The 19,227-nt window shown below is 41.5% G+C and overlaps 1 protein-coding gene and 1 non-coding gene across 3 annotated transcripts in view; one reads left to right on the forward strand and one right to left on the reverse strand.

Moving 5' to 3' along the window:
• Positions 1–19,227, forward strand: part of ZNF366 (zinc finger protein 366) — a 64,567-nt gene that overhangs the window by 19,011 nt on the left and 26,329 nt on the right. Inside the window, exon 1 of one of the 2 annotated variants that reach the window (XM_057741330.1) lies at positions 4,404–4,461. The exons of the other annotated variant lie outside the window; for it this stretch is intronic. The gene's annotated coding sequence lies outside the window, so the exon portion shown is untranslated. Of the gene's footprint in view, positions 1–4,403; positions 4,462–19,227 lie in introns of those variants that run through there. 2 annotated transcript variants of the gene reach the window in all.
• Positions 2,511–2,614, reverse strand: LOC130843535 (small nucleolar RNA U13). Its single transcript, XR_009051031.1, has one exon. It is a non-coding gene; the product is annotated as a small nucleolar RNA U13 (small nucleolar RNA).

A 19,227-nucleotide genomic window follows, 5' to 3' on the forward strand; every position in this document is an offset into this window, starting at 1 on the left:
AGGCACTGTGCTGGGATACGATAGTGAACGTGAACTAACGGGCTCACTGCCATTATGGAGCAAACGCTCTACAAAGGGAGTTAGACATTAAGTGAATAATCACACAAATAAACGAAAACGACCACTCTGATCTGTGCTGAGTGTTGAAATTAGTATACCTGCCCTGGTCAGGAAGTGCGGAGGAAGTGATGCTTTGAGCTGGATCTAAATAAGTATGTATCGATCAGACGAAGGTGGGTGGAGGGAGGAGAAGCGTTTCTGGGCAACGGGAATGGCACGTACAGAAGTTCTGAAGGGAGGGGGCCCGGTATGGATGAGGAACTGAGAGAAGGCCAGTAGGAGTAAATTGCAGAGAGCTTGGGGAACACGCACAAGATGCAGCTGAAGAAATGGATCAGACCATGCTGAGCTTGAAGTCCATGCTCAGATTTTGAATTTTATCCTGAAGTAAACGGGAAGCTACTGGAGGCCATCGGGGAGGGGAATGACATGGTCATATGCGCTCGTTGAGAAGCCACTGCACTGCTTCATGGAGAATGGATTACAAGAGTGGAGTAAGAGTGGTGTGGAAGACCAATTATGAGACAAACGCCGCAGCTCAGGTGAGATCGTGGGTGTTTGGTCCAGGCAGTTGGTTGTGGAGGTCACAGTGAGGATGGATGTAGAGATCTGAGAGGTATTTAGAAGGTAGAACTTGCTTTTAGATTGCCATGAAGATTCATGGAGGGAGAGTTCAAGAATAATTCCTAGTGCTTTGTTTAAAATACTTGTACAAGTAGATGTAGACTCTCCTACTTGTAGAACTTACCTACTTATACTAGACAAAACCATGGGAAGTTCGAAGATTTATTTTTCTACAAATATTTAAAAATAAGACTTATTGTAGGATGGTTTAGTTAGCTTCCAGCCTTAGCAGTAAGAAGCCGAGGGGATAGATGACCTCCCCAAGCCTTCTTCAGCCGCAGGGCCTGGTTGCGTAGTGAATTGATGGAATCCTGCCTGCATCGAAAACACAATCTCTAAACCATCATTGTCCAATAGAAACATAATAGAATGTAAGCCACAAACGTAATTTTATATTTTCTAGTAGCTGTATTCAAAAAGTAAAAAGAAACAGATGAACTTTACTTGAACAATCTATTTTATTTAACCCAATAACTCAAAAATGTTATTTCAACATTAATCAACAGAATAATAATTAATGAGATATTTTACCTTTTCTTCACTGAATTTTTGAAATCCAATATATATTTTACTTGTATAGCATGTCTCAAATCAGATTAGTCGTATTTCATGTGCTCAAGAGCCACATGCAGCTGACAAGCGCTGAGCTGGACCCCACAGCTCTAAACCCCCAAAGCAGCCGCACAGGCCTCAAATCCACACACAAAGCCCTGGAAGTAGAGGTCCTTCTAAAACAACTTTAAAAACAAAATAAGTAGTATCTTAAATAGAGCCTCTTAAATTTTTTAAAAGTAATTAATTAATCAATTTTATTTTTGGCTGCATTGGGTCTTCCTTGCTGCGTGGGCTTTCTCCAGTTGCAGGGAGCGGGGGCTACTCCTCGTTGTGATGCGCTGGCTTCTCATTGCAGTGGCTTCTCTTCTTGCGGAGCACGGGCTCTAGGTGCACAGGCTTCAGTAGTTGTGGCACATGGGCTCAGTAGTTATGGCTCACAGGCTCTAGAGCACAGGCTCAGTAGTTGTGGCGCACAGGCTTAGTCGCTCCGCGGCAAGTGGAATCTTCCCGGACCAGGGCTTGAACTCACGTCCCCTGCATTGGCAGGTAGATTTTTAACCACTGTGCCACCAGGCGAGTCCTGAGCCTCCTAACTTTTAAAATTGAATACTTTGTTGTTAATTAGTTGTGTGAATTTGAGGAAGTCAGTTTACTCCTCTGTGCCTCAGTTTACAAGAAGGAAGTGTGGTGACGCTGGATAATGTGTAACAACCTTTTCAGTCTTAATAATCATTGACTGTGGGTTAAGGAAGTCCAAATAGTTTTTCCTCCTCCTCTCTCTCTTTTGTTTTTTTTTTCAGTTTTTCCTTCTCTTTATCTCCATGATCAGAGCTCCCAAAGAGATCTTTCCTTTCAACCTTCCAAACTCTCCTGTGATATTTGAAAGGTGGAAAATTGGCTAGTTTACTAGTAAACTGACACAATTCCAAGAATATTTTTCATCACAAGGCAAAAAAGTTGGATTTTCTGGAGAAATTTGAATACCGATTGGGTATTTAATGATTAGGGAAACTATTGTTTTTTTAGGTATTGTATATAGTATTATAGCTATGTTTTAAGAAAAGAGTGCTTATGATGAAGAGAGACAGCCTAAAATAGGTATAGATGGAATAATAAGATGTCATGGATCTACTTCAAAATCACCCCAGTTGGGAGGTAGGGGAATGAGTGGGTATAGATGGAATAAGCTTGGTCATAATTGAAAGTTAGTGTGAGACATTGGAATTCATCATACTATTCACCCTACTTTATTTATTTTTTTATTTTTTTCACATCAGACGGGTAACGTGCCAGTGTCGTAACAAGGTTTGAGAGAGGCGCATGTCACACAACTGCGTGAACACCCAGTCATCACACTCATGAACTACAAAAGGATCCTCTCTACTTTTATAGTTTGAATTTTTCCATAACAAAAAGTCTTTTTTAAAGATAGATATGCAGACTTTCTTAGGGTCTACTACTGGTAGGATTTTCAAATGTGCCCCTTAAGTACTGTGTATCCTTTACGGCACAGATGTAAAAGCTTGCTTCAATTTTTGGTGAGAACACACCATTCTTATTTAATACTATAACAGAACAAAGCCCCAGGTGCAAAATTTCCATCATAGCTTAAATATGTCTGGTGGTTTTAGTGGTAATGTGACCCTGCCTGCTTGTCCTTCCCTTTGGTACAGGTTTTTTTGTTTTGTTTTCTAATTAATTAATTAATTAATTTATTTATTTATTGGCTATGTTGGGTCTTTGTTGCGGTGCATGGGCTTCTTATTGTGGTGGCTTCTCTTGTTGCAGAGCATGGGCTCTAGGTGCACAGGCTTCACTAGTTACGGCACGTGGACTCAGTAGTTGTGGCTCGTGGGCTCTCGAGCACAGGCTCAGTAGTTGTGGTGCATGAGCTTAGTTGCTCCATGGCACGTGGGATCTTCCCAGACCAGGGATCAAACCCGTGTCCCCTGCATTGGCAGGCGGATTCTTAACCACGGTGCCACCAGGGTAGTCCCTTGGTACAGGTTTTGGATCAATATTTATAAGCAAAAGGCTGTGCCCTCTGTGTGTCAGGGAGAGCCCCAGACTCTGCCCAAGGCGTAGAGGGACCCAGGGAGCATAGTGATATAAACACATAGACAAAGCACACTGTAAACCCAGAACAGTGCAGATGCTCAAAACATACGCATAAAGATTTACTTCTTGTTGGCATCATGGAGGCCATACGCTGCAGAGGTAGGTAGAGGCAGAAGAGCTACTCAGAGAAAGCGTGACTGCACAGGTCACAAGGCCCAGCAGCTGGGACCCACAAGGGAATTGTGAGTATAGGTCACTTGTTGCCCTGGGTTGCCAGAGCATTGTCTAACTTACTGGTGCGGTGCCCTCTCTAACTTCCGTGAAAGATTTCTGGCCCCCTCCTCTCCACCTTGCCCTCTTGAATATCATGATGGTGGATGAGTCTGGAGTCTACCTCCAAGTTTCTGCTAAGGCATTGTCTGGAGCTGAATAGTAAACTGAGAACACAGGACTAACTCTCAGGGCCAATACCTTCAGGTTCCCTTGCCTTACAAGCTGGATCTTCTGGCTTCCATGCCTTTGGGTGTTTGACCTCTCACCAAGAATTACAGAGCAGGCACTCATTTTCACTCCCAAAGAAGATCATTGCTAATGTCTACATAAAACAGTATCTACAAAGGAAGAGAACACGACTCAGTCTGAGAATGTTTTCCTTTTGCATTTTCATCAGCCAAAGTAGTATTGATTTTCGGGTACCAACATATGGCATGAATGTTAATTTTAAGGAAAATCTGGCACACTCAGCCTGCTGAACCGTGCTACTTTCTACACATGTGATACTTGGCTTCAGTGGTGGCAGTACAGTGCCAGATTTTCTTAAATGTCAGGCATTTTAATAAGTGGTTTCTCCAAATTTAAAATCACACACACGCAAAATAGATGGAAATGCTACGGAGATGTTTTTAAATAAAATAAATTTGACCCCTGGGGGAAAGCGAGGCAAGTGACCAGAGTCCATGATGGACCATTGGTTGACCATCAAACATCAGCAAAGTGCTGTTTTAACTCCTATGCAATATATTGTCATCCACAGTACTTTAGACAGATGATAAGCTGCAAAGAATGTCCAGATCTTTCAGGAGGAAGGAGCCTTGAGAGTTCTTCTTGAGGATTCTTCCTGTCTGTTGACAGAACTCGCCTATGCTACCTAAATCACGTGAGCAGGTGAGACTTGCTAGTGGAAACGATTCCCCCTGAGTCTCTGCATGCTCTAGTACTCTGTAGTCCTCATGGTCAGAACAGTCTGGTACTAAAATATGCTGAGCCTGGAGTTCTAAACTTGTTCTCACTAAGTTTCCTTTGACCACTTTGGTTTATCAAGCTCATGCCAAGTTCAGACCTGACTCTCTCAAGTCCATTAGCTCATTTTCATCTGCAAACTCTTGGGGACACTTTTCTAGGTCATCATCCACATCAAAGATAAAGTACTTGTTTCAAGATTGCTCTGTCCCTGCTTATGAGTCTCAGTCTAGATTTCCAATTATTTGCATATCCCTGAAACAAGGAGAGATTGAATGGTGTAGTTCCCAATACACTGATAAAGGAGTGCAGGGGGAGGAGGAAATTGAGAGTAATATAAGCCTTACAGGGACCGGCATAGAATCAAGGTCATCCATTGGGAATGTAATATATGAACTGAGATTCCAAAACTTAGGCTCTAGAACTTTAAAACTCTCATATCCTCCCTGAGCCTCTGTCAGATGGAAACATTAATAAAATCTGAACAAGATAACGCCTGAAACCCTCTCCCATGCTTAAAACATTCTATAATTAATTCTATTCACTTCATGGGATTTTTTTGTGGGGACTAAATGTAATAATGGGTATGAAAGTGTTTCAGAAAGTTGAGAATTATCTCAGTATGTTTCCACAAAATCACAAAATAATTCTCTCAGTAAACCTGGATTTGTTTTTTATTCCTATTACAATGTTGAGTCAAGTTTAGGAGCTTATTTAATTTCAAGAGGAAAATGAAAGGCTCCATAGAAGGTAAAAAGATACGTTTAAAGAAATGGACAATTTAAATTAGGCTGACCTTCCCAGAAATCAATTTAACGATATGTGTTAAGACCTGAAAATTCATATCTTTTAACTTGGTAATTCTATTTCTAGAGAATCTAATCTAAGGAAATGATAGACACTCAACCAAGATTTATGTACAAAGTTGTCTACTGCAGACTTAATTGTATCTTGCATAGAGATATATAGTAAATAATCAATGTTATAAAAGAAAATGTATTCATGCATAGTAAAAGACTTGAAAGAAACAAACCAAAATATTAACACAGTTACTCTTGGTGCTGGTATTATTGATTATTTTCATTTTCTTCTTTAAACATTACAGTATTAAATTTTAAAACAGTAATAAATTTATATTATTTAAAGGTCATTAAAAATAAATTGTGTGGAGTTTCTTACCTTAATCTAATTCTGTTACCAACTTATTTTGTCTTTTAATCCAGCTTGATCAATAGCCAGCTTATCTCAACGGCTTTCATGACTTTCTTCCAGTTCTTCTGCTAACCACGACACTGTGTGGGCTCTGTATTATGCCTGTCATTTGCCAGCACCCTAGATAGCACCAAGAGAGCTGAGTCACCTGTCAGTTTTGAGGTGTCCACATATGGTGCTCACTCCTTCTTTGAAGATCCCACACACTCTTCACATAAAGTTCAGAAAATGTGAATTGGCCCAGGGCTTGTTTCTTCTAGAATAAAATATACCAAGGGGTCACTCTTCCACTGCAGCTTGCTTGATTCTACCTAACAAATTATAAGGCAGGGACATTCTTCACTCATTGACTTTCCCATCAATCCCTACAGAATAGCAGAAACTCAAAGGTTTTCAAAATTACAGGCAATTTCCTAAACTCTAGATTGGATTTGTTTTTATTTTTGTTATCATTAAATGGACCCACATAAACTACCCCTTACAGGTGAGACCCTCAGTAGAAGGGTGCTTAGTTCTGTCTTAAGTCAGCCTCACCAATTCTTCAACCAGACAAATGAACACTTGGAAGGGGCCATTTCTCCAGTGCCCTATTAAATGATGTTATCAAATGTACTCTTTTTATAAGAAAAACAGAGAAGGTTAATGATCTAACAGAATCAGCCTGTTGTTGGAAGGGGTGAGGGGAGTCAGCCTGTTGGTGGTAATGGAGAGAGAGAGAGAACACAAGACAGCCACTGAGATCATCAAAACAAATCATTACCAACCACTCAAAGTCAAAAAGCTCCAAAGGACAGAAAATAGGCTATGGAAAATCACTTAAAAGAACTCTTTCTTTTGCTAACCCTTCCAAGGAAATATCCTTTACCCAGAATCTTCTAGATTCAGTCCTGTAGCATTCAGATCCTCTGAACAGGCCCATCAGTATCTTAATTGGCTTTTCCTCACCACTTCATCAATTTGCCACACAATTCTTATTCAATTTAGATCCAGCTATTTCTGCACACTTTTACATTGATTTAGAAAGTGTCCTTTACACTAGTTTCAGTCTCTACTCATGAAATGTCATTTGCATTAGGATGAGTTAGTTTCATGAATGGGTTTTTCTCTGGTATGATTTTGCCTTAGCTGGAGCCTCAGGCCTTGTATACTTCATTCCAGACACTGTTGCAAAACAAGAGTTTATGAGGCTGCTTCCTCCCTAAGCACATCTGCTTCTTTCTCCCTTTGTTGAAATTCTCAGAGTTGCAATCTTGGCTATGTTTGTATATGTGGTTTTCCTAAGTTTTAAATCTGACATTCCGTCCAATCCTCATCTCCAATGTCATTCTCTCCAGTCATTCAAATTGTCTCAGGTGAGTGTGCGTTGATGTAGACAGATTACCTACACCGTGTGAGTGCACGTACATGCACACACACAATTTAAATATGCCAGATATAATCCTGTATGTTTTGTCTAAACATTTCCATTATTGATGATTCCATAAGAATTGGATGTCTGGTGTTACTTGAAACTAGCCAAAAAGTTTTTTTTAATTTGTCTTTAGAATTGGTCTTGTGCATTGCCTTTGGTGGCTTTTGCCCAGTTTTCCACTTTAAGTAGTCACTTTTGTGATTGATTTGTAGATCTTAGATATCGAATAATACTAGTTCTGTGTCCTGTGTTGCAAATATTTTTCCAGTTTGCTGTTTCCTTTTGAATGTTGTGTGATTTTTGACATACAGAAATTTTTTTCCTAATATAATCAAGCTATTCCATTTTTCCAGTTTCTAACTTTTAGCCAAGAGTTTTGAAAGATCACAGGTTTGAGGCAAAGACCCATGAAAGCCGTTTCACACCGTGTTCCTTACCACGTCGTTGAAACAACTGGACAGGGGTTAAAGCTGGGAGAAAGGGTTGGATTTACACGTATCCTGAAGAGAAAGAGCCCCTTTTGAAACTAGAGGAATAGAAGTAGGAGGAAGGTCCCTTGGGAGGAAGGTGGGTGTGGGGAGGGATAGTGAAGACGCGTGCCTTTATAAGAGTCAGTTAGGTGGATAGAAATTGGATGACTATTTTGTAACCTTTTCCAAGTTCCGAAGCTTTGGACTGATTTCAGGGGATTTTAGGGGGCCAATTCTTCCCCACACTTGGGCAATCTGAATGATTCAGTGGCCCAGGGTCCCCTGGGGGCAGGGGAACCCTTTCAGTGGCCAGCAGTGTGGCGAGGAGGTGAAAGTTGCTGCCTCACCACAACTCTGACCAGTTCTCTGACACATGCCACCATGGTGCCTTGGCAGAGTTTCATGCTTTGCAAGGATCTTCATATACTCTACTTTGCTTGACTCTCTTAGCAACTATGTCAGGTGAGTAGGATACACCAAGATTTCCTATCCTTAGTTTTGCAGAGTAGAAGCAAGCAGAATTTCAAATTGAACTGACTTTCCAAACTCACTCAGTGATTGAGTTATGAAGTAAGGTAAGGTGTGCCGTCTACTACAAAGGGGCATTGTAGCCAATCGGAAGGTGTACGGGAAAAGAAACTGGGCACGTCTGGGGTGAAATACTCAGCCACTTACTTGCTCTCTGACCTCAGGCAAGTATCTTGCCTTCTGAGCTTCTATTTCTCATCTGTAAAATGGAACAGTGGTGCCTGGTCTTGCAGGATTGATGTGGGGATTAAATGATACAGTACTCCATCTTCTTGAGTTCTTTTATCTTGTTGGCATTGTGTGTTTTTGAGGGCCTCCTTGAAGCCTGTATGGAAGGAGTGGTATATAGACACTCTGAGGACATGGAGAGTGTGAAGAGCCTCTGCACAGGGCCCGGCACAGAGCAGTCATTGCAAAACCCAGCTCCTCTCCCAGCACGCCAGCTTACAAGCTCCTGAGAGCTAAGATGCACATGGAGGCTTTCCTCCGAAGGGTCCTTGTTGGTTTATGATCCCATTCATCCAGAAGCTCTTTTCTATAATAACATTTAGAGTGTTGCTGGCATTAAAGAATATGACTCGTTAAAAAATCACAATTATTTGCTCAGTAGGTCGTTGCATAAGTAGGCTCAATGGCTCATGTGTAAATGTAAAAGATCTTGAAAGAGGATTATTGAAGCAAAAGAGTCCAGCAACAGGCCTCTAAATAGAGCTTAGTGTCATGGCTAAAAGCAGGAGTTAGCAACATACCGCCCCAGGGCCAAATCCAGCCCACAACCGGCTTTTGTTTTAAAGGTTTTTTTCTATTTTTTTTCAAATATACAATACAGTAGCCTTTAAAATTCAATTTAATAATTTTAAAATTTATTTATTTTTGTCTTTTCTTCCAGTTTTATTGAGATATAGGTCTCTCTCGCTTCCACTTACATACCTATCTCCCATAAAGTTGGAACACAGCCACTCCCATTTGGTCACATGGCGGCTATGGCTGCTTTCGTTATAGCGGCAGGATTGAGTAGTTGCAATGGAGTCTGTAGGCTTCACAAAGCCAAAAATACTTACTCTCTGGCCCTTTATAGTAAAAGTGTGCCAACCCCTGGCTGCAAGCTACTGCTTCCAGCCTATGTGACCTTAGACAAATTATTTATACTTATTATGCATCAAATTCCTTATGTATAAAATAGGGATAATAATAGTAGTAATTGAACAAGATAATCCACGTAAAAGCCTTGCATACAGTGAGTCCTCAATTAACAACAGCTATCATTATTAACACTTAAACCACTGATTTACAGCAAAGCCCCTTGCGTAAAACACTCACCCAGGCCCAGGAACAAAAACCTGTGTGTTTACCCTGGTTTCAAAAGTCCCCCATGCAGGTATCAACAGCAGCTAAAATAGTCAGCCTTTCTTGCCACAATCATGTTTTCTTAAGATCAGCCACTTCAATGCCATTAGCTTAGCTTTCAGGCTATTAAAAGCATGTTCTACCTTTCCTCCACACTGAATGTGGACATTTGAATCAGCATCATTGACTATTTTCCAATAGTCTGTGTACCCTATCTGGGAGAGGGGGAATTGAATGAGGCATTTTGTTGGAATTAAATGTCAAGAGTACCAGCTGCTTCCTTCTAAAATTATGAGCTAGATATTCCAAAAGGTGTGAACCATCAATCAAAGTACAAGGGAAGATTTTACATCTAGTTGTTTATTGTTAGAAAATTAAAAAATAATTTTTTCAAAAGAAAATCAACCATGACAAATAGCATTGAAAGCCATTAAGGAAGCTGAAAAAATAGCAGTCCCACTTGTCTCCTAAATATATGGGAAATGTTTTCTCAGTGTAAAGAAGAAGTCTTATCCTACAGTCCAATCAGCATGTGGAGGTGATTTCCAAGAGAGAAGTGAAAAAAAAAAAAAAAAAAATCCCGCAGCTCAACCTTCAGAAGTATCATAGTCATGCAGGGAGAAAATCTTCTACATCTTCCTCATTGTCAACCTTTGCAGGTTAAAAGCGCCAAGAAGAGCCATCCCTGTGGTGGGGGGTTGGGGGTGGGTGCAAATCTCCTGCCCAGCTTCTTGCAGGGTCGCTAGGCAGGGCCTTGGGGTGCAGCGGAGGCCTGGGAGGAGGAAAAGGGGTCGGGAAGGGTCTCCAGTCCAGGACTTGTATGTGTGCAAATAGTGTACCGTGATGGTCACCCTCTCCCCAGGGACAGCCTGACCTCTCCAGGATGCTTTCCTTTGTGGATTACCTGGACCCCAAAATGGCCACTGCTGTGGGCTATGCGTCATCAGCTCAGCCTTGGCATAGAGAAGAATCTTCTCCTCACCCCCGTACCCCATCACTAGGCGCCTGGGAGATGGAAAGGCAGGGGTGATCGCAAGTCACAGGGATTCTTTCATCAGATTTGCTCCTTGATCCCCACCCCCATGCTCACTCATGCTTCCCTTACTGTATAGGCTCTGTATCGAGCGCCCCCCTAAAGTAGTTCTTAACCTTGAATGGCCATGAGAATCACCTACAGAGCTCTTAAAAAGCACCAATGCCTTACCTGGGGCCCCACCCCCAGAGATCCTGATGTACTATAGGCCCGGGGAGGGGTCTAGGCATTGCATTTTTTGAAGTGTGTGTAGGGGGGCTGTTACCTGTTTCAGACTTCCCAAATAATCCTAACGTGTTGCTCCACTATGTGTCAGGCACTCTTCTAGGTGAGTAAAACAGGAGCATAGGCAAGGGACCTGGCCCCATGAAGCTTCTGGTCCAGGGGGGCAAGATAGAGAATGAATAAGTGATTGGCTAAAATATTTTCTAACCGACCTGCCAGGAAAATGAAGCTGGGGCTGTGAAAGAGAGAGCTGGAAGATGGGGAGATTTGTAACTTTAGATTACACAGCGTTAGATTGACTTAGGTTGTTTTTATACCTTGGCTATGGTGAGTAATGCTGCAGTGAACATGGGAGTAGAGAGACCCCTGTGAGATAACAGCTTTATTTTCTTTGGATACGTACACAGCAGTGGAATTGCTGAATTGTATGGTAGTTCTATTTTTAATTTCTTAGGGAATCTCCATAGTGGCTGTACCCCCGTTTTGTTATTATATATACACACACACAGAATACAGCAACACTTGTAAGTATGAGTACATGTATGTGTGTGTGTTTTTGAAACAGAGAGGAAGAGTGAGGATATGAATGCAGTGATATGTCATGGGAGAAAGATTAACGAGGAAAATAGAGGAGTTCCCACAACCTTCATTTCTGAATTTGGACACCTCCTCACCACACTCACGTCCTTTTTGATTTTCACAGTTGGGGTGCCTAAGGAAGGACACAAAACTGTCCAAGATGTGTCTTGTGATTATTTCAATTTCATAGAAGAGTAATTAAACCCTCAGAGGTTTAATCCACCGTGGCGTTTTCCCCTCTTCTCTCTTTTCTTCTTTTGCCTTCAGCAGAGGAACTCTGCCCTCCAAGGAGACTTTCGGACAGGTTCTGTCCACGGCAGCCACCTGGCTCCAGCTCAGAGCAGGAGCCTGAAGTAAACGTGTGTCTTCTCACCCATGTCAAGCTTTTTAATTGGCCTTTGTAGCTACTTCTGAGACAGGGAGAAATGGGAGCTGAAGAGTCTTGATCTTACATCCTCTTGGTGCCGAAAACCCAGATTTAAGGGGTTGGAGGTTCATCTCCAATATCGATAAATGTGCTATCAACAATGTGCGAATCCAGCATAATGCTCACGACAGTAAAGAATCCACAGCGATAATGTTTACTGCTGCAAATGTCTCCACGTAGCAAAGTAATTCATACTGATTCTTTTTTAAATTTTATTATGTTTTATTTATGGGCCGCATTGGATCTTCATTGCTGCGTGTGGGCTTTCTGTAGTTGTGGAGAGCAGGAGCTACTCTTCATTGCAGTGTGCAGGCTTCTTATCGTGGTGGCTTCTCTTGTTGCAGAGCACGGGCTCTAGGCGCACAGGTTTCAGTAGGTGTGGTGTGTGGGCTCAGTAGTTGTGGCTCGCAGGCTCTAGAACACAGGCTCAGTAGTTGTGGTGCACGGCGTAGTTGCTCCATGGCATGTGGGATCCTCTCAGGCCAGGGATCGAACCCATGTCCCCTGCATTGGCAGACAAACTCCCAACCACTGCACCACCAGGGAAGCCCCCCCCATACTGATTCTTAACTGCAACCAGTGCTAATATTAATTTCACCAGATGGAAATACAACTTAAAGTCATATGTGCTCTTAAAGCCACAGACAAATTTGTTTTAAAAAGCAGATACAGCAATGGATAGTAGGAGAATCCCAGCCAGGCAACAACTCTGTACTGTATTGGGTACCTCCATGGCAATTGGTGCCATGCAAGGTACAATGGGAGATAGAAGAGTATGAATCTCAGGCTGAAGGCAGCCTATGTGCTGATTGGAAAAACAGAACCTAACCATGAAATAATCAGAGTTTAATACAAGGAAAAACACTGTGTTTAACCCAGGCCTCCATGAGATGATGCGATAGGATTTATCTTCGTGGGCAAGATAATTGGGCATAAGAGTAGGGAAAAAAGTTTCCAGGAAGAAGCTGAATTTAAGTTCAGTCTGGAAGAAGAGGTGGTTCAATAGAAAGAATATTCCTGGATGACCAACCAGTCTAAGCAAGGACAAAGAGGTAGGAATTATTTTGCCCCATGTAGGGAATGGTGAAGGCCTGGTCTCACTGGGGTTGAGAAAATTTTAGAGAAAAGGGGAATTGAGCTGGATCTACTCATAAAGGACTTTGAAGGTCAGGGAGAGATATTTACATTTGATTTGCTCTGTGTATCAGATGGGGAATGTGTTTAGTTACAAGCCACAGAATTCTGAATACATTTTCTTAAGCCAAGTAAAGGATTCATTTTCTCAAAAAGCAAGAAGACCAGCTCCAGGTGGGTCCAGGAGTTCCACAATGACACTTTCCCTCTTCCCCTCTGCCATACTTCGTGCAAGGCAATGACATTAACCTTATTGCTTCACGGTTCCAATATGACTGCTCAACCTCCAGCCTCACATCCACATTTCAGGCAGAAACAAAAGACAGGAAAGGATAAAGCGGGTGGTTTCTGCATTAGGAATGCAAAAGCTTTCTCGGAAATTCCTAACAGCCTTCTGCTTACATCTCATTGGCCAGAATTGTGGCACAAGGCACCCTAACTGAAAGGATGTCTGGGAAGGGATGTTTTTGCCGGGCACATTGTCACCACAAGCAAAATCAGGGTTTTGTTTCTCAAGGAAGAAGGGGGAAATGGATGTTGCAGTGGCAATTAGCAATCTCTACACATGATGTGCAGCATCTCTACACACTATCATTGTAGGATCCTGAATAGATCTTGGAAAAAGTGATGAATTTTCAGGGAATTCCCTGGCAGTCCAGTGGTTAGGACTCCCCGATTCTTCTGCAGGGGGCTTTGGTTCGATCCCTGGTCAAGGAACTAAGATCCCATAAGCATGCAGTGTGGCCAAACAAAAAAAGTGATGAATTTTCAGAAGATGGAATTGACATTTGTATTCAGTGGATTTGGAAGGAAGGAGAAGGAAGATCTGGAAGAGTGAATGGAAACTTTTGAAAGTAATCCTGGAGTGATGTGGTGGACGCTTGAACTAGAGTCCTAGGTATGGAAATGGGAAGAAGGTGAGAAGCTAACAGTCATGTCCAGGAAAAATGAACAAGATTTTGTAAAAACCACCCAAGAATGAACAGTCGAGCTGGAAGGTGTTGGCAAACTGACTTCTTGGTCCTTTTTTCCAGGTAGAAAGTTCACATTTGGGGTGAATGAGAGAGAATTTATCAGAAAGGAGAAATCGATAAAGAAAAATCTCAGAATCAGACATGCTGAAGCAATAACAAATCCTAGAGTATATTACATTATGTATTATTACATATAAAAACAGAATCAAATCATTTTAAGACGAGAAAATTATTGCAATTTGAAAATGTATCACTTAAAAATGTTAGTACTAGTCATTGTACGAGCCAGCAAAGACCCAGAAAAGTTTGGGAATTAGTCCCAATCTCAAGGGGCTCACACCGCGGTGCGGGGGCAGACTGTTGCCATACTCCGGGAGGAAGCGACGTCAATCGTGCGGGTAGAGATGCAGGGGCTGAGAGGGAGGAGGGACTAATTTCACCTGAGGGCTGGAGCATGCTTTGTGCTTTGACATTTTATGACTCTGCAGTGGCATAAATAGGATTTTACTTTAGCCTGAAAGTCGTTTTTAAAGTTAACTACCTTGAGGCCCGTGTGGGAGGACCTGACATTGCCCAAATCCAATAATCTCAGCCTTAGCATCTTAGTGTTCCTTCTCCGCATTGGGGAAAGAGCCAAGAAAAAACTCAGGGCTGGGTAGAATGGAGAAACTGGATTAGTCATATTTGCAATGTGATTCTGTAATTACTGTGAGTTTCCAAGTCAGACTCATCTTTACCTGAACTTTCAAGGTTGAATGTAGTTTATTTGTGACTTATACACACCTGACTTTTTTAATGTGGTCTTTGTGGTTGCTTATAGTTATTTCTTTGATGATATAAGCCTGGGTCATAAAGCTGCGTGCCCCAAGGATAAGCCAGGACAAACTCTGCCAGGGGCATCAAAAGATGTTGGGCAGAAAAATGGAGAGTCCAAAGAAACTCTTCAAGAGAACTGTTCAAAAGGAAGGGGATTTCAAGACTAATTTTGTCTGAATGTTTGCTGTTTGAAAGACAATGTGCAGTTTTATATTTTAAATGTAAGTATTTGAATAGCTAAGTCAGTCACAGTATACAAACGTGTACGTTGAAAGGGTATACAGCTAAAAGTCTCCTCTCTGCCCAGGGAGCCGCACAACTGAGCGGCACCTTCCTACAGCCTCTGATGGGACTGGTCCCTGCTAAAGTGGGCAACCTGGCTACTACAGTCCCACGCCTTCCTCCCCGGCGCCATACAGTCTTTCTCCCCAGGGGCAACTAACATTCCAAGATTCCTGTATTTCTCTCCAAAGAGAGTCTACGGGTACAAATACATGAGGAGATGTCTATATATTTTATAAGTATGTATATTTTCCAAGAATGATTTTAGCGAGCAGAATCAGTAGAAAAATCAACATGAAGCAGGTCAATGAGAAGATCTTGAACTAAAAAGTATAAGGGAAAAAATGAAGAAGAGTGATTATTCATCAGAAGGCAGAAGAAGAGCAGGAATCCTACCCACATAAAAATAAAAAGAAAGGGTGAGGTCACAGATCCATCTGCCCATTAGGACGGGCATTTCCACAAAGCTAATGAGCATTTGCCTGGAGATCACAGAGCACTTGCAGTTGTTGAGTAAGTGAGAGAAATGATGGTGGCCTGCCCTCCTGGGATATTGTCTGCAAGAATGTGGGCATGTTGTACTCTGTGGTGACACATTCCCCCTGAGACTCAGTGGCATTTGATCACTGTCTGCTTGGGCATTTCCAGAGCCCTCCCGCATTCATTCATATTATTTCAGGACATTCCATCTTCCAGGTCAAAGGAATATGATACATACAGGCCAAAGATTCTGAGACAGGATAAAGCAGAGGGGGCCATGTTTTCTGGAAAGCACAATCCTAGCCATTGCTACAACTTCACTAAACCCTCTTCCTTCCTGGAGATGCTCTTGGTGGTTTATTGCTGTGAAGTTGGCTCTGGATGAATTGGGACAGGCCAAGTAAAGCAGTTATTCCTTCTTTCATGTAACAGCAAAATTCTGTGTGGGATCACAGAGCAAGAGCAAGTTAGTGCATGGCATTTGTCAAATTCCCAAGTAATCATTGGATCCCAATAATATATAAGGTAACAGGCAAGTTTCTGACTTTCTACCAGATTCTGTTAGACATATAACCTATCCACCCACAAAGAAAGCTGACTAGCAGCACAGGACCCAGTCCATGAGTGGGACATCAAACAAATGTGGTAGACTTCAGAGAAGTGAGGAATTTTCTTCCAGCTCTAGTGGAAAGGAAGTTTTCACCTCTAAGTCTCCATAATGCCTCCAGTAGATGAGGTTCTTTCCACCTCGACTTCATGGGGTAGCAGCTCCTGGTGGGGCTGCCATGACTCAGGATTTGGTCAGCAGGTTTGGAGATTCAGGAGCTCCATTTTGTAAGAGCACTCAGTTAATCAGTCTCAGGGTAAATGATTCATTCATAAGAGTGATCTATGGACCTAAATGTCAATATCAACCTATTAATTGATGAGGGGTAGGAATATATTTTCTAGTCACCAGAATGATCTTATCCACTAATAGCAGACTACATTTCAAAGAACATTGGAGGAATTAGAGAAGACTGTTTGCTGAACATGTAAGCAGGGCCAAAGGTTAGAAGGATATTTTAATGCACAATCTCTGCCTCACAATGTTCTTGCTGAATAGAATACACACACACAAAAATTAAAAATTAAAGCTGGTATCTGCCATATATAAAGTCTCCCCTTTGGACAGAGCAGGAATTTAGATCATCAAATTCTTAAAACCCAGTACCCCTCTTTACATATTATATGCATATTATTGGATGCATTCCAAAGATATGAATTGATTAGAGGGTGGAGTCTGGTCACCTTAACGGTTGTTGTACATTTCCCAAATATCCTCAATTACTCCTTTTATAATGTACAGAGTAGCATTTGTTGTACGTTTCTTTTGTTTTTTTAACTTATTTTGAATTTAGATACAGTAAAATTCATTTTTTGAGTTCTAGTTGAGTTGTGTAACCACTACCACAATCATGATACAAAACAGTCTTTTACTCCCCTCCCCACAAAAATATTGTCTTGAGTGACATTTTAAAATAGGCTTCTTCCACAGATGGCTAATATCATCTATTATGTGTTGATTCTTACTACTTTTGCTTGCCAGAGGTCACATTTTCTGGTGTTATCTACCAAGTCTAAGGCCCACCAGACCAAATATGCAGTCATTCTCAGAGACAGACAAAATGAAGCTTTTGAACTTGCGTGTGTTTATTTGCTTAGCTAAGAGTGGGTATATCAAGTTTTCTTTGATCTGTGAACATAAAACAACAACAAAATTGAGATATATTCTAAGGATATTACTCCAAAGAAATTAGGAGAAAAATTCTAACATTCCAGTTGGAGCTCCATCCTCAAGAGGTATATTAGCTCTGAGAGCTGGGAGACAGAACTGCTAAGTCATGTCTCCAATTCATTTCCTTCCTTTAAATGGGTCACGAGGGCAGTGATAACCCCAACATGCTAGCAGCTGTCCCAGGGCTCAAGTAATTATATTCACTCCTGCTTTTCAGAAACTAGACCTAGGCATCAAACACTTTCCTAAAGGAAATCCACGTCCATTTAACCTATGCAAGTTAGTACCTGAATTTCTTGTTGTTTTAGTAAGGGCTCTTTACAAAATATATCTGTATCTATATGTGGATGGTATGTATGCATGCACATTATGGACAATTTAAACAATGGAAAACTAAACTTGACTTTTTGTTATGTCTTGGTGGTATTAGGAACTTAAAAAATAAATTATGTAGGTTCAATTGACTATTTCACATGTGACCAGGTCTCATCACCAATTAATATTTTCTGACCAAGCTAGGAAACTCAGCTCATGCCATGGGCTGACAGATTACTTTTGATAACAGAATGCAAGGAATTCAGGCTTATGAAGTAAACAAGGGTCACAGGGGCATCCTGAAGGGCCCTGGGATCTGGCTACCAGGTATCTGGTTCCCTCTTCTTGGCCCCACCTGTAACTCAGGGAGTGACAAGGCAGACCACTTATATCTTTAGAAGATATTGCTCTACCTGCCAGATGCACACAGAGACCCTTCTACTCCTGCCAATATCAGGAATGCAAGACTGAATCATTACTCGCCAAACACCTGCAGAAGAAGAACTCAGCAATACAACTACATATATATTAAGACAATTATGTTGAATCATTACAATGTTTAATTCTAAGACTCAAAGTCTCTTTCTGTTAACACAAATTCAGAAAGAATCAGGTGATCCAATAAAGTTCCACTTTGGAGGCGCCGTATAACTAGATAGATCCCTTTTACGAACAGAGAGAGGTTGGCAGTCAGTTCATACATTTCCCATCCTGCCTTCCTGTTGTCCTCCCACAACTCCCCACTCTTCACTGCTCTCAGCACTGCTTCTTATTCTTAAACTTCTCCTCCACTTGCACCTCCTCCCTGCTTCCATCTTTGCTGAGGGCAGAGTCCCAGAGCTGACCACATAAGTAAAGTGCAACTCAAACTAAAAGGGAAGCCAGTGTCTCCAGTAGTAAAATGTATTGTTTCCCAGTGAAACACTGGAAACCTTCAAGGAATAAAGAATGTGAGAGAATATAGTCTTTCATGAATTTCAGAATGACTAGAAATCAGTGTTGTAGACTGGGGATAAATAGATCTGCCCCTGGGATGCTGACTCACAGTGACTCTTCTAACAGCATTTACTGGATTGACCTTCGATTCCAATGAGAACCACAAAATACCAGTAATTTTATCTGGGGAATATTTACATTTTGGTGCAGTAGGTGAATTCCCAATTAAAGGGCATTATTAGAAGAATTTTTTTTCCCCAAACTAAATGTAGTTTCACCTTGGTTAAGCCTTGCATTTCTAATTGGTCTTTATGGTTCAAAGAGGAGATTTTGTTTTTGTTTTTAAAATCCATTCATTCCTCATTTCCTCATAACTCATGGATAATACCTGTTAGAGAAGACATCCTGAGTCCCATTTTCCTCTAACACAGATCAACCCAATATTTTCGTCCTCAAACCACTTGCTTCCTGACTAACAGCCTATTGGGTTTGGTGATTGAGTATACATGGAAGAAAGCCAGGAACCTTAGAACATTCTCTGACTATTGCAATGAAAATGCATGATTATTCTAAGGCCTCTCCCTCTCCACCCCCACATTAGTACAAAGGGTAGACGGCTACCAACTCCCCAAACATTTTCTTGGGGTGGAATAGTTTGGGTAACCACCCACTCTTGGTTTTATGTTTCACAGTTTCAATCCAGGGGTCTTTCTAACTGCTGCCTTTTGGACTTATCAGGCATCTG

Source organism: Hippopotamus amphibius, chromosome 1 (assembly GCF_030028045.1).
Source record: "Hippopotamus amphibius kiboko isolate mHipAmp2 chromosome 1, mHipAmp2.hap2, whole genome shotgun sequence".
Taxonomy (NCBI): Eukaryota; Metazoa; Chordata; class Mammalia; order Artiodactyla; family Hippopotamidae; genus Hippopotamus; species Hippopotamus amphibius.